We start from the raw sequence: 15,477 nt of genomic DNA, 5'->3' as shown, positions 1-15,477 counted from the left end.
GGCCTCGCACCACGCAACATATTTTCGCCAATTGCGGTGATAATGTTTTTGTGGTTACATCCTTCCTGGCTTTGATCAGGATAGGGATGACTTCATCCGGAATGCCTTTTTTCCTTCAGGATCCGGCGTTCAACCGCCATGCCGTCAAACGCAGCCGCGGTAAGTCTTGGAACAGACAGGGTCCTTGCTGGAGCAGGTCCCTTCTTAGAGGTAGAGGCCACGGATCCTCCGTGAGCATCTCTTGAAGTTCCGGTTACCAAGTCCTTCTTGGCCAATCCGGAACCACGAATATAGTGCTTACTCCTCTCCATCTTATCAATCTCAGTACCTTGGGTATGAGAGGCAGAGGAGGGAACACATACCCTGACTGGTACACCCACGGTGTTACCAGAGCGTCTACAGCTTATTGTCTGAGGGTCCCTGGACCTGGCGCAATACCTGTCGAGTTTTTAATCATGTGGAAGACTTCTGGGTGAAGTCCCCACTCTCCCGGGTGGAGGTCGTGCTGAGGAAGTCTGCTTCCCAGTTGTCCACTCCCGGAATGAATACTGCTGACAGTGCTATCACATGATTTTCCGCCCAGCGAAGAATCCTTGCAGCTTCTGCCATTGCCCTCCTGCTTCTTGTGCCACCCTGTCTGTTTACGTGGATGACTGCCGTGATGTTGTCCGACTGGATCAACACCGGCTGACCTTGAAGCAGAGGTCTTGCTAAGCTTAGAGCATTGTAAATGTCCCTTAGCTTCAGGATATTTATGTGAAGTGATGTCTCCAGGCTTGACCATAAGCCCTGGATATTCCTTCCCTGTGTGACTGCTCCCCAGCCTCGCAGGCTGGCATCAGTGGTCACCAGGACCCAGTCCTGAATGCCTAATCTGCGGCCCTCTAGAAGATGAGCACTCTGCAACCACCACAGGAGGGACACCCTTGTCCTTGGTGACAGGGTTATCCGATGATGCATCTGAAGATGCGCCACCATTTTACCAAGAACCCTTGTGCATTGATGCACTGAGACTTGGCTCGGTTTTAGGAGGTTCCTGACTAGCTCGGATAAATCCCTGGCTTTCTCCTCCGGGAGAAACACCTTTTTCTGGACTGTGTCCAGGATCATCCCTAGGAACAGAAGACACGTCGTCGGAACCAGGTGCGATTTTGGAATATTGAGAATCCAATCGTGCTGCCGCAACACTACCTGAGATAGTGCTACACCGACCTCCAACTGTTCCCTGGATCTTACCCTTATCAGGGAATTGTCCAAGGAAGGGATAACTAAAATTCACTTCCTTCGAAGGAATATCATAATTTCGGCCATTACCTTGGTAAAGACCCGGGGTGCCGTGTACCATCCATACGGCAGCGTCTGAACTGATAGTGACAGTTCTGTACCATAAACCTGAGGTACCCTTGGTGAGAAGGGTAAATTTTGACATGAAGGTAAGCATCCTTGATGTCCCGAGACATCATGTAGTCCCCTTCTTCCAGGTTCGCAATCACTGCTCTGAGTGACTCAATCTTGAATTTGAACCTCTGTACGTAAGTGTTCAAAGATTTTAGATTTAGAATCGGTCTCACCGAGCCGTCCGGCTTCGGTACCACAACAGTGTGGAATAATACCCCGTTCCCTGTTGCAGGAGGGGTATCTTGATTATCACCTGCTGGGAATACAGCTTGTGAATGGCTTCCAAAACTGTCTACCTGTCAGAAGGAGACATCGGTAAAGCCGACTTTAGGAAACGGCGAGGGGGAGACGTCTCGAATTCTAATTTGTACCCCTGAGATATCACCTGAAGGATCCAGGGGTCTACTTGCGAGTGAGCCCACTGCGCGCTGAAATTTATTGAGACGGGCCCACCACCGTGCCTGATTCTGCTTGTAAAGCCCCAGCGTATACTGAGGGCTTGGCAGAGGCGGGAGAGGGTTTCTGTTCCTGGGAACTGGCTGATTTCTGCAGCCTTTTTCCTCTCCCTCTGTCACGGGGCAGAAATGAGGAACCTTTTGCCCGCTTGTCCACGAAAAGACTGCGCCTGATAATACGGCGTCTTCTCATGTTGAGAGGCGACCTGGGGTACAAACGTGGAATTCCCAGCTGTTGCCGTGGCCACGAGGTCTGAAAGACCGACCCCAAATAACTCCTCCCTTAATAAAGCAATACTTCCAAATGCCGTTTGGAATACGCATCACCTGACCACTGACGTGTCCATAACCCTCTACTGGTAGAAATGGACAACGCGCTTAGACTTGATGCCAGTCGGCAAATATTCCGCTGTGCATCACGCATATATAAAAATGCATCTTTTAAATGCTCTATAGGCAAAAATATACTGTCCCTATCTAGGGTATCAATATTTTCAGTCAGGGAATCCGACCACGCCAACCCAGCACTGCACATCCAGGCTGAGGCGATTGCTGGTCGCAGTATAACACCAGTATGTGTGTAAATACCTTTTAGGATACCCTCCTGCTTTCTATCAGCAGGATCCTTAAGGGCGGCCATCTCAGGCGAAGGTAGAGCCCTTACAAGCGTGTGAGCGCTTTATCCCCCCTAGGGGGTGTTTCCCAACGCACCCTAACCTCTGGCGGGAAAGGATATAATGCCAATAACATTTTAGAAATTATCCGTTGTTATCGGGGGAAACCCACGCATCATCACACACCTCATTTAATTTCTCAGATTCAGGAAAACTACAAGTAGTTTTTCCTCACCGAACATAATACCCCTTTTTTGGTGGTACTCGTATTATCAGAAATGTGTAAAACATTTTTCATTGCCTCAATCATGTAACGTGTGGCCCTACTGGAAGTCACATTCGTCTCTTCACCGTCGACACTGGAGTCAGTATCCGTGTCGGCGTCTATATCTGCCATCTGAGGTAACGGGCGCTTTAGAGCCCCTGACGGCCTATGAGACGTCTGGACAGGCACAAGCTGAGTAGCCGGCTGTCTCATGTCAACCACTGTCTTTTATACAGAGCTGACACTGTCACGTAATTCCTTCCAACAGTTCATCCACTCAGGTGTCGACCCCCTAGGGGGTGACATCACTATTACAGGCAATCTGCTCCGTCTCCACATCATTTTTCTCCTCATACATGTCGACACAAAAGTACCGACATACAGCACACACACAGGGAATGCCCTGATAGAGGACAGGACCCCACTAGCCCTTTGGGGAGACAGAGGGAGAGTTTGCCAGCACACACCAGAGCGCTATATATATACAGGGATAACCTTATATAAGTGTTTTTCCCCTTATAGCTGCTGTATAGTTAATACTGCGCCTAATTAGTGCCCCCCTCTCTTTTTTTAACCCTTTCTGTAGTGTAGTGACTGCAGGGGAGAGACAGGGAGCTTCCCTCCAACGGAGCTGTGAGGGAAAATGGCGCCAGTGTGCTGAGGAGATAGGCTCCGCCCCTGTTTCGCGGACTTTTCTCCTGCTTTTTTATGGATTCTGGCAGGGGTTAAATGCATCCATATAGCCCAGGAGCTATATGTGATGCATTTTTTTTGCCATCCAAGGTGTTTTTATTGCGTCTCAGGGCGCCCCCCCCCCAGCGCCCTGCACCCTCAGTGACCGAAGTGTGAAGTGTGCTGAGAGCAATGGCGCACAGCTGCAGTGCTGTGCGCTACCTTGTTGAAGACAGGACGTCTTCTGCCGCCGATTTTCCGGACCTCTTTTGCCTTCTGGCTCTGTAAGGGGGCCGGCGGCGCGGCTCTGGGACCCATCCAAGCTGGGCCTGTGATCGTCCCTCTGGAGCTAATGTCCAGTAGCCTAAGAAGCCCAATCCACTCTGCACGCAGGTGAGTTTGCTTCTTCTCCCCTTAGTCCCTCGATGCAGTGAGCCTGTTGCCAGCAGGTCTCACTGAAAATAAAAAACCTAATCTAAAACTTTCACTAAGAAGCTCAGGAGAGCCCCTAGTGTGCACCCTTCTCGTTCGGGCACAGAGATCTAACTGAGGCTTGGAGGAGGGTCATAGGGGGAGGAGCCAGTGCACACCAGATAGTCCTAAAGCTTTCTTTAGATGTGCCCAGTCTCCTGCGGAGCCGCTATTCCCCATGGTCCTTACGGAGTCCCCAGCATCCACTTAGGACGTTAGAGAAATCTAGCTTTCTCTCTATCTATCCATCTATAAAGAGCAGTGGTTCTCAAACTCGGTCCTCAGGACCCCACACAGTGCATGTTTTGCAGGTAACCCAGTAAGTGCACAGGTGTATTAATTACTCACTGACACATTTTAAAAGGTCCACAGGTAGAGCTAATTATGTTACTTGTGATTCTGTGAGGAGACCTGCAAAACATGCACTGTGTGGAGTCCTGAGGACCGAGTTTGAGAACCTGTGATCTAGAGAGATACACTGCCCAATCTGCATCTTGCTATTAGGACCCTCCCTCTCTGGCTACGCGCAGCCATAATGTGTTACACGCCATACACATAGCCTTGCCCCTTTACTCTGACGCCATTACCTTAACCCCGGAAGTGACGTGGTGACGGATGGCGGACCGTGCTGCACAGTGCCTGAGCTCGGCAAGCTGAGCCCGACAGCGACAGCAGCAGGAGGAGGGGGGGACATGGGGCGCGACGGACCCTGGTGACCAGACAGCGGGTATGGCGGGGAAGTGGGGGCGTTGCAGTGTGGACACAGGATGTACATAGTGTGTGTGTGCCCAGTGACATGTTCCGTGTGCAATGCGGGCTGCAGTCACCAGGTGTTTCCGTGTATATATTATACAGTGTGCGTTTGTCTGCTGCCAGTGACTGTTTTGTTTGTAAATACACGTGTATAGTGTTTGTGTACAGTGTGTGTTGTATATAACTGTGTGTGGTGTGTATACTTACAGTTTGTAAGTATTGTGAGTGTACGTGTAGAGTGTGCCTGTCTTATGTGAGCCCGGCTGTGGGAGACTAGAGACCTGTCACATACTAGAGACCTGTCACACTTGTTGCATAGTGCTTTCTTGGTAATGCAGTCTGTGTACCTCACAGCGCAGGTTTGCTGGGGAAAGTTAAGTACGGCTGCTGGATAGGTGTTGTGGTTGTAATTAAGCCTGGGTGTAGCCATATGAAAGCTGTATGTATCGGATTGTGACTTGCTTAGATGTTAGTGGCTGTGCATGTACTGTAAATTAAAGATTTTATAAAAAATGGCTTTGTACACTGGCAGGGATAGGTCATACAAATAAGGCAAACTTGTGCAATGCTTACATTAAAATCCTGTTCATCATGCATTTTAGGGGCCCATTTATTAAAAAATATCAGCTGTTTACCCGAAAACACCCACTGTATGATGCTGGGGATTAGATAAATTAATTGGGATCACAGTCTGCACAGCGGCGTACCACTTGTTCCGAATAAATTAGTTTGTGCACCTTTTATATGTCAGTTGCTTCCACTGATGGTGTTCTTGTACCAATTGTATGGTTCAGACTACAGTGGGTCACATTATGGCTGACTGTAACTCTGGACCGGCCGTTCTCACTGCAGGATAATTTTTTGTTATTTTCTCATACGTCCTAGAGGATGCTGGGCTCCACTTCATGACCATGGGGTATAGACGGTTCCGCAGGAGCCATGGGCACTCTTAAGACTTTTCAATGGGTGTGAACTGGCTCCTCCCTCTATGCCCCTCCTCCAGACCTCAGTTTTAGAAATGTGCCCAGGTAGACTGGATGCACTCTAGGGGAGCTCTACTGAGCTTCTCTGAAAAGACTTACGTTAGGTTTTTTGTTTTCAGGGAGAACTGCTAGCATCAGTCTCCCCGCTTCGTGGGACTGAGGGGGCAGAAGTAGGAACCAACTTCCTGAAGAGTTTCATGGTTCTGCTTCTGGCTGACAGGACACGATTAGCTCCTGAAGGGTACTGAACGCTAGCCGTGTCTAGATGCTCACTCCCACAGCACGCCGTCACCCCCCTCACAGAGCCAGAAGGCAGGTCAGTAGAAGAAGACAGCTCTTCTATCAAGAAAAGTGACGGCTGAGGTACAGCGCAGCGCGCCATTGCTGTCCACACACACAGGCACTGCAGGGGGGGGGGGCAAAAACACCTCTATAAACTGGCAAAAAGGGGGCATAAGATACCCAGGAACAGCCCTACCCCCGCCAGTATAAATATGAAAAGTTTCTGAGGTAGAAAGGGCGGAGTTTCTTCCTCAGGCAGCCAGCACACTGCTCAGTGCCATTTTCTCTCTCAGGCTGCAGAGACATCGCTGGTCCTCCTTCACTTCTGACTACAAGTATCAGGGTGCAAAACAGGAGGGGGTACAAGCGAATTTGGTGCTTTACAAGTGTGTTTTACTGTGTAAAAAGTGCTGCATGTCAGTGGGCATTCTGTGTTCACAGGCATTAGATACTGGCGCTGGGGTTGTGAACTGGCTGCTCCTAAACTGTGTCCCTCTGACAGATTTTACTGTAGGTCTGTCCCCTATAAGTCCCAGTGTGTCTGTGTGTGTGTGTGTGTGTGTGTGTGTTGTACACGTGTGTAAGACCTGTCAGAGGCAGGGAGTTCCTCCCCGGAGGAAACCATTTTAGGGACACAGAAGTGTAATGTGGTGGCGCTGCCGGCACACCAAGAGCCTGCATGGGTGAAAAATACGTGATAGTATGCATCATATCAATAGGAGATTAGATAAGTCTGAATCTCATGCTGAGTGCTGGAGAAAATCTGTGGAGGATGTGATTTTTCAGGGCTCTGTTCCATCCGCAGGCGACCCCCCTGGGTCACATAAGAGACCATTTGCGAATATTGTGAATACTTATACCGACACGGACACTGATTCTTGTGTCGACGATAGTGACTCCAGAGAAATAGATCATAAATTGGCAAAAAATATACAATATGATAATTGTGACTATAAGGGAAGTTCTGGATGTGACATCCGTGACGGAAGCCACTCCTGTAACTCAGGAGAAGGCTTATTTCTATAAAGAAAAGAAATCTGAGGTCACTTTCCCTCCTTCCCACGAGCTTAATACACTCTTTGAAGGGATGTGGGTGAATCCCGAAAACAAATTTCGTATTCCCAAGAGAATTCAGATAGCTTATCCTTTCCCGGTGGAGTACAGGAAAAAATGGGAGTCACCCCCTGTGTTAGACAGTGCACTGTCCAGGTTGACAAAGAAGGTAATTCTCACTGCGCCTGGCACGGCTTCACTAAAAGAGCCGACAGACCGATAGATGGAAACTACATTGAAATCCATTTATGTTGCCAATGGTACGCTGCTCAGGCCCAAAATTGCTTGCGCGTGGGTGAGTCGCGCCATTGAAAAATGGTCAGAAAGCGTGTCATCAGAAATTGACACGATTGATAAAGATGAGATACTCCTTAAGTTAGGGACTATCAAAGACGCTGCCGCCTACATGCTAGAAGCGATGAAAGATATTGGACTCTTGAGTTCACAAGCCGCTACCATGGCAGTATCGGCTCGGCGGGCTTTGTGGATTCGCCAGTGGAACACGGATGCAGAGTCCAAAAGAAATATGGAGGCTCTCCCATATAAAGGTGAGGCCTTATTTGGCGATGGACTGGATGCGTTAGTCTCGGCGGATACCGCAGGTAAGTCGACATTTTTGCCCTCTGCTCCTGCACCGGCAAAAAAGACGTATCGCCCGCACATGCAGTCCTTTCGGCCCAATAAATACAAAAAAGCGAGAGGTTCCCCCTTCTTTGCGGGCAGGGGAAAGGGAAAGAAGTCCACAGCAGCTTCAGTTTCCCAGGAGCAGAAGTCTACCCCTACTTCTGCCAAATCTTCAGCATGACGCTGGGGCTTCTTTGCGGGAGGCAGCTCAGGTGGGGGCACGTCGCAAACTATTCAGCCAAGGTTGGATTCTGTCTGGCCTGGATCCCTGGGTGTTGCAAATAGTGTCCCAGGGATACAAGTTGGAGTTTCAAGACGTTCCCCCCCCCCCCCCCATGCCCATTTTTCAAATCGACCTTGCCAGCTTCTCTTCCAGAAAGGGAAGCAGTAACCGCGGCAATCCAAAAATTATGTCAGGATCAGGTCATAGTCCTGGTACCTTTGTCACAACAAGGAGAGGGGTTTTATTCAAGTCTCTTTTGTAGTTCCGAAGCCGGACGGCTCGGTCAGACCGATCCTAAACCTGAAAAATGTGAATCTCTACTTGAAACAATTCAAGTTCAAAATGGAATCACTGAGTGCAGTGATTTCCAGTCTGGAGGAAGGGGACTACATGGTGTCTGTAGACATAAAAAATGCTTACCTGCATGTTCCCATTTATCCTCCTCACCAGGCTTATCTGAGATTCGCAGTTCAGGATTGCCATTACCAATTCCAGACATTACCTTTCGGTCTCTCCACGGCGCCGAGGGTATTCACCAAGGTGTGGTTCTCCTGCGTCAAAAAGGAGTCCATATAATTCCTTATCTAGACGATCTCCTGATAAAGGTGAGATCCAGGGAGCAGTTGTTACAAAACATCACACTCTCCCTGTCAATACTCCAACAACACGGTTGGATCATAAATTATCCAAAGTCACAGTTGGTACCCATGACAAGATTGTCTTTTCTCGGGATGATTCTGGACACAGAAGTTCAGAGAGTATTTCGTCCGGTGGAAAAGGCTCTGGAAATCCAAAAAATGGTAAAACAGATATTGAAACCATTGAGTGTGTCGATCCTTCAGTGCATTCGGTTGTTGGAGAAGATGGTGGCGGCCTACGAGGCCATACAGTTTGGCAGGTTCCATGCCAGGGTATTCCTGTGGGACCTGTTGGACAAGTGGTCGAGATCCCACCTACACATGCACCGGAAGATAATCCTGTCGTCAAAAGCCAGGATTTCGCTCCTGTGGTGGCTACACAGTTCTCGCCTACTAGAGGGACGCAGTTTCGGGATTCAGGACTGGCTCCTGGTAACCACGGATGTAAGTCTCCGAGGCTGGGGAGCTGTCAGGGAGAACGCTTCCAAGGAAAATGGTCAAGTCCGGAAGCCTGCCTTCACATAAACGTGCTGGAATTGAGAGCCATTTACAACGGCCTTCAACAAGCGCTACATCTTCTTCAAGATCATTCCGTGCAGATCCAGTCGGACAATGTAACAGTAGTCGCATACATAAACATGCAGGGCGGAACGAAAAGCAGAGCAGCAATGGCAGAGGTAACGAAGATCCTCCTCTGGGCAGAAAGACATGTAAAGGCTCTGTCGGCAATTTTCATTCCGGGAGTAGACAACTGGGAAGCAGACTTCCTCAGCAGACACGATCTCCCTTCAGGAGAGTGGGGCCTCCACCAAGAAGTCTTTGCAGAGGTGACAAGTCTTTGGGGAGTTCCTCAAGTAAACATGACGGCATCTCGTCTCAACAAGAAGCTTCAGAAATATTGTTCCAGGTTGAGAGACCCTCAAGAAATAGCAGTGGATGCGCTAGTGGCCCAGTGGGTGTTCCGGTCGGTGTATGTCTTCCCTCCACTTCTGCTGATCCCAAAGGTGCTCAGGATCATTAGGAGAACAAGAATTCGAGCAATCTTCAATGCCCCAGACTGGCCAAGGAGGGCTTGGTACCCAGATCTTCAGGAATTGCTCATAGAAGATCCTCGGCCTCTTCCTCTTCGCGAGGACCTGCTGCAGCAGGGGACATGCGTGTATCAAGACTTGGCGCGGCTACGTTTGACTGCATGGCTGTTGAGCGCTGGATCCTAGCCCGTAAGGGTATTCCCGAGGAAGTCATCCCCACCCTTATTCAGGCCAGGAAAGGAGTAACGTCAAAACATTACCACCGTATTTGGAGAAAATGTGTCTTGGTGTGAATCCAAGAAGGCTCCTACGGAAGAGTTTCAGCTGGGACGTTTCTCCATTTTCTGCAGGCTGGTGTGGAGGCGGGCCTCCGATTGGGGTCAATCAAGGTTCAGATTTCTGCCTTGTCAGTGTTCTTCCAAAAACAATTGGCCTCTCTTCCAAAGGTTCAGACCTTCGTGAAAGGGGTTCTGCACATCCAGCCTCCATTTCTGCCTCCAGTGGCACCATGTGGTGTTGCAGTTTCTTCAATCGGATTGGTTTGAGCCTCTACAAGAGATAGAGTTGAAGTTTCTCACTTGGTAAGTGGTGATGCTTTTGGCATTGGCATCCGCACGGCGGGTGTCTGAGTTGGGGGCCTTGTCTCACAAGAGCCCTTACCTGATCTTCCATGAAGATAGGGCAGAGTTGAGAAACTCGTCAACATTTTCTTCCAAAGGTGGTTTCATCTTTCCACATAAATCAACCTATTGTGGTGCCAGTAGTTACTGACACGTTCACTGAGTCAGTCTCTAGATGTGGTTAGAGCTTTGAAGATTTATGTCGCTAGAACAGCTCGAATACGGAAAACAGAGTCTTTGTTTGTCCTGTATGCTCCCAACAAGATTGGGTGTCCTGCTTCCAAGCAGACTATTGCGCTTTGGATCAGAAGTACGATTCAGCACGCTCATACTATGGCTGGATTGCCGTTACGGACATCGGTGAAGGCCCATTCCACTAGGAAGGTGGGCTCATCCTGGGCGGCTGCCCGGGGGGTCTCGACATTGCAACTTTGTCGAGCAGCTACTTGGTCGGGGTCAAACACATTTGCAAAATTCTACAAGTTTGACACCTTGGCCGATGAAGACCTCAAGTTCGGTCAATCGGTGCTGCAGGGTCATCCGCACTCTCCCGCCCGTACTGGAGCTTTAGTATAAACCCCATGGTCATGAAGTGGACCCCAGCATCATCTAGGACGTATGAGAAAACAGGATTTTGATACCTACCGGTAAATCCTTTTTCTTTTTCATCCACTAGGGGCCACTGGAGCACTCTTGGGATATGGACGGCTTCCACAGGAAGAAGGCACTGATAAATTAATTTTGAAATTACTTCTCCCCTCCATATCCCAGAGTACCTCAGTGTTTTTTCTGTGCTCGACAGTTAGAAGGCTTGTGGAGTTTGTCCATTCATTGGAATTTTTTCTAAGTTTTTCTTTTTTCAACGATTTCCACATCCCTTCCCCCCTTCCAATAGGCGTGGGTCCGGGATAGTGGAAGCTGCTACAGAGCAGCTGTGGGTGTCGGGCCTCTCTAAAAAGAGCTCCCTCATACCACGTGCAGGCTGCCTGCAGGAAGCTGGACGGAGCTTGAACAAGAAGCCCTGTCATAGCCCTCACTACAGGGAGTCCAGGTATGTTGGGCTGGGGCGGTCAGCTCACGCTGCCGCCCCGCTGTGTGGGGAACTGTTTTGGGGAGAGCCCGCCACAGCTTCCAGCACTGACACGGCTGACAAGCCCCGCCGTTACCCGGAGCCGCGCGTGCATAGGCCGCTTCATGGCTCTATGCTATTCGCTCTCCGGCTCCCGCATCTAACTAGACCCCCCCGTCCTGGAGCCGCACGTGCATAGGCCGCTCCACGGCTCTATGCTGTGCGCTCTCCGGCTCCCGCTGGCCGCCGCTTCCAGCGCCGCCTCATCTAACAAGCCCCGCCGTCCCGGAGCCACACGTGCATAGGCCGCTCCATGGCTCTATGCTGTGCGCTCCACGGCTCCTGCTAGCCACCTCACGGCCTCTTCACAGGCATGTAAGCCGGCTCTGTGTACAGAGAGCAGTACACGGAGCACGGGGGTGGGGGAGGCACATAAGAAAGTGCAACAGTGATGCAGGGGTTTTTAGTAGGCTATTAAGCCTTGTATCAGGATATATTTGCAGTTTAGTGGGGATAATCTGCATTTTTTGTGTTATACTGGAAACTTGGCATATTTAACCATGCTTCCTGTTTTTTTTTCCGGTCTGTTTCCAGAGTTCCTATACTACATCTCTACTAAAGGCGCAGGGGTGTTAGGTGAATTTGGGATCAGGTTTTTCATATTACTGGGTGCACTGCACTTTGCCAGATATAAATATATACAAGAACCTTAGTGCTATTTACTGAGTCGTGCGAATTGTCTGTTTGTAGTTTTATTGTCTGTCTGCATAATGAGTAAGGCACCAGCAAAGACTAAAAAGCTATTTCCTTGCCATGTTAAAGTGTGTTGCCTGATGGATCTACCACATGTACAGTATATTTTGTGAATTCAGCTACAAATACAATTTCCACTCCAGTTTTAAAGCCAGTTTCATCTCCGGACCCTCCATGGGCTATGCTTGCAAATGTCCTGGTTGGATTGCAATCAGAATTGGCCGCCACTCGTCAAGAGCGGGAAGCGGCAAGATCTGAGTCTAAGATGAGACCGCTAGAGTTACCAGAGGGGTCTCAATCTTACCAAAGGTCCAAGTCCACCTTGGGTGGAAAGGATAAGTTTCTTTTGTCTTATAATTTGCCAGTTTCTGCTATGCTAGACGTCACTGCGGATGAGGGTGAGGAGAGTGAAATAGACCAGCAGTCAGATAGTGACGATTTTGACAGCCCAGGCATTGATAATCTCATCAGAGCGGTGCGTCAGTCTCTGAAGTTTACAGAAACTGAGGAGCCTCTGACAAATGATGAAGTAGTCTTTACTAAACGACCGAGATCTCCGATGTGTTTTCCTGTTTCGGAATCTCTTAATAAAATGTTACTAGAAACACGAAAGAATCCGGATAAACTGTTTTCTATACCTCGCAGATTTAAGTCGAGTTACCTGTTTCCAGAGTCCATGACCGCTACATGGGAGAATCCGCCATTGGTGGATTCGTCCGTATCTAAGCTTACAAAGAAATTAACCATACCAGTACCAACTGCTACTACGCTTAAAGACCCTTCAGACCGTAAAATAGAAGCTAAAGTCCAAGTATATAGCAGCAGGAGTGCTGCTGAGACCTGGGTTGGTTGGCATTTGGGTAACTAAGGCGCTAATGGTATGGATAAAAGAGCTTAAGTTGGCTCTACAGGACGATCATCTTATACTTCTCGCTGATCAAATCTGGGAAGCTGCTGACTATCTATGTACAGCTTCTACTGACGTCTGTCAGCTCACTTCTCGCCTTTCATCATCGCTAGTCACAGCACGACGAGCACTCTGGCTACGTTCTTGGCAAGCGGAGGTCAAAAAAGGTATAGAGGCGTTACCTTACGGTGGCGAGAAGCTGTTCGGTCCTGAATTGGACAGATGGATTTCTGAGGCCACGGGAGGAAAGTCTGTTTTCTTACCATTGCCTCCAACGGTACCTAGACGCAAATACTCTGGTCCGGCGTTCAAATCCTTTAGACCTCAGTCCTTTCGTGGGCGGGGCAGAGGAGCGGCCACGCTTGGTAGAAGAGGTCGGGGACGTGGTGTCCAACAAACCAACGCAAGTCGTCAAGATGCTAAGGTTGCCAACAGCCCAGTGGCATGACGGGCTCCCAGCCCATCTCGGATCTGCAATTGTGGGAGCACGCATTCAGACGTTTCAGGGGGCGTGGCTTCAGACATCCACAGATGGGTGGATCCGCAATTTAGTGTTAAAAGGTTACAAAATAGAGTTCGATTGTCTTCCGCCAATGCGGTTTTTCAGGACAGGTCTGCCAGTGTTGGACGACAAGAAGGCGGTTCTGCAGATTGCCATTCAGTCTCTGATGAATGCAGCAGTTTTGATTCCGGTCCCTGTACAACAACAGGGGCAGGGTTATTATTCCAGTCTGTTTGTGGTACCAAAGCCGGATGACTCAGTCAGGCCAATATTGAACTTAAAGGGCCTCAATCAGTACGTCACTTACTACAGATTCAAGATGGAATCTCTGCGGTCAGTAATTGCAGGTTTAGAGCCACAGGAATTCATGATTGCGCTGGATCTCAAAGATGCGTACCTACACATTCCGATTTGGCCACCTCATCAGAGGTTCTTGCGGTTTGCAATACGGCAAGACCATTACCAGTTTCAGGCTCTACCGTTTGGCCTTTCATCAGCGCCTCGGGTATTCACCAAAGTGATGTCGGTGATGATAGCTCATCTCAGATCCCTAGGAGTAATAATTGTTCCGTATTTGGATGATTTGCTCATCAAGGCTCCGTCTCAACAGATGCTTCTCCAACAGGCGTTGCTAACATATAATGTACTAGTTCGGCACGGTTGGATAGTCAATTTCAAGAAATCACATCTGGTTCCGTCTCAGCGACTTCAATTCCTAGGTATGATTCTCGATACGGTAAATCGAAGAATTTACCTACCAGAACAGAAAGTTCAGGTCATTGGTCATCTAGTACAATTAGTACTCAAGCCACGCACAGTCTCGGTACATTCGTGCATTCGCCTCTTAGGCACAATGGTGGCGGCTTTCGAAGCGCTTCAGTTCGGAAGATTTCACTCACGTCCTTTTCAACTAGATGTGCTAGCACAGTGGTCGGGCTCGCATCTGCATATTCACCACAGGGTGAAGTTGTCGCCACAGGCCAGAGTGTCTCTTCTCTGGTGGCTAAAAGTACACAATCTAACCGCAGGGAAACTGTTCGGCGTCTGGAATTGGATAATTCTATCGACGGACGCGAGTCTCAGAGGCTGGGGAGCTGTAGTTCAAAGTTATCGGCTCCAGGGTCTCTGGGCAGATCACGAAAGATTGCTGTCTATAAATGTCCTGGAACTCCGGGCAATTTACAATGCGCTACGACAAGCAGTGCACATGTTTCGGTTTCAGACTGTTCAGGTGCAGTCAGACAATGCGACGGCGGTCGCATACATCAACAAGCAAGGAGGAACGAGAAGCCGCATGGCAATGCGGGAAGTAGCTCGGATCCTCAGGTGGGCCGAATATCACCAAGTGATATTGTCGGCAGTGTTCATTCCAGGAGTAGACAACTGGGAGGCAGGTTATCTCAGTCGTCGGGATTTTCATCCAGAAGAATGGGCATTAAATCCAAAAGTGTTTCACATGTTGGTCCAGAGGTGGTGTTACCCTCAAGTGGATCTGATAGCATCTCGCCACAATCACCAAATGCCCCAGTATGTGTCCAGAACGAGAGATCCAAAGGCGGTGGCGGTGGATGCTCTCACAGTCGCGTGGCCGTACAGCCTCGTGTATCTGTTTCCGCTGCTCCCTCTGTTGCTAAAACGGATCAAGAGAGAGTCCGTCACAGTCATACTAGTGGCGCCTCATTGGCCTCGGAGAGCTTGGTTCTCGGATCTCCGCGGACTACTCGCAGACGATCCTTGGCCGCTCCCACTACGTCCGGACCGGTTACAACAGGGTACGTTCCTTTACCCCGATTTAGCGCAGCTGCGTTTGACGGGGTGGCTGTTGAGACCGCCCTCTTAAGAAGAGAGGGCATTCCTGAATCTGTTATACCAACCATGTTACGAGCTAGGAAGCCGGTTACGGCAGCTCATTATTACAGAATCTGGTGTGCTTATATAGGTTGGTGTGAAGCTCGAAGGTTTCCGACATCATCTTTCAAGTTATCTCGTCTTTTGTTATTTCTGCAGATGGGGTTAGATGGAGGACTGCGTCTATCCACATTAAAAGTGCAGATATCTGCGTTGTCAATTTATTTTCAAAGAAAATTGGCTCTATTGCCGTCGGTGCATACCTTTCTGCAGGGTGTACTCAGAGTACAGCCTCCATTCATTCCACCTACAGCGC

General features: G+C 49.3%; 1 protein-coding gene across 2 annotated transcripts in view; it reads left to right on the top strand.

Annotated features, from left to right (window-relative positions):
* Positions 1–4,429: 4,429 nt before the first annotated feature.
* The window catches only part of ELK4 (ETS transcription factor ELK4), a 166,630-nt gene continuing 155,582 nt past the window's right edge, over positions 4,430–15,477 (top strand). For both annotated transcript variants that reach the window (XM_063955143.1, XM_063955142.1), the window contains exon 1: positions 4,430–4,602. The gene's annotated coding sequence lies outside the window, so the exon portion shown is untranslated. The remainder of the gene's footprint in view (positions 4,603–15,477) is intronic.

This window comes from Pseudophryne corroboree, chromosome 2 (genome assembly GCF_028390025.1).
Source record: "Pseudophryne corroboree isolate aPseCor3 chromosome 2, aPseCor3.hap2, whole genome shotgun sequence".
NCBI lineage: Eukaryota > Metazoa > Chordata > Amphibia > Anura > Myobatrachidae > Pseudophryne > Pseudophryne corroboree.
Note: the sequence above shows the minus strand (reverse complement) of the source record. Positions and strands in the feature narration are given on the sequence as shown.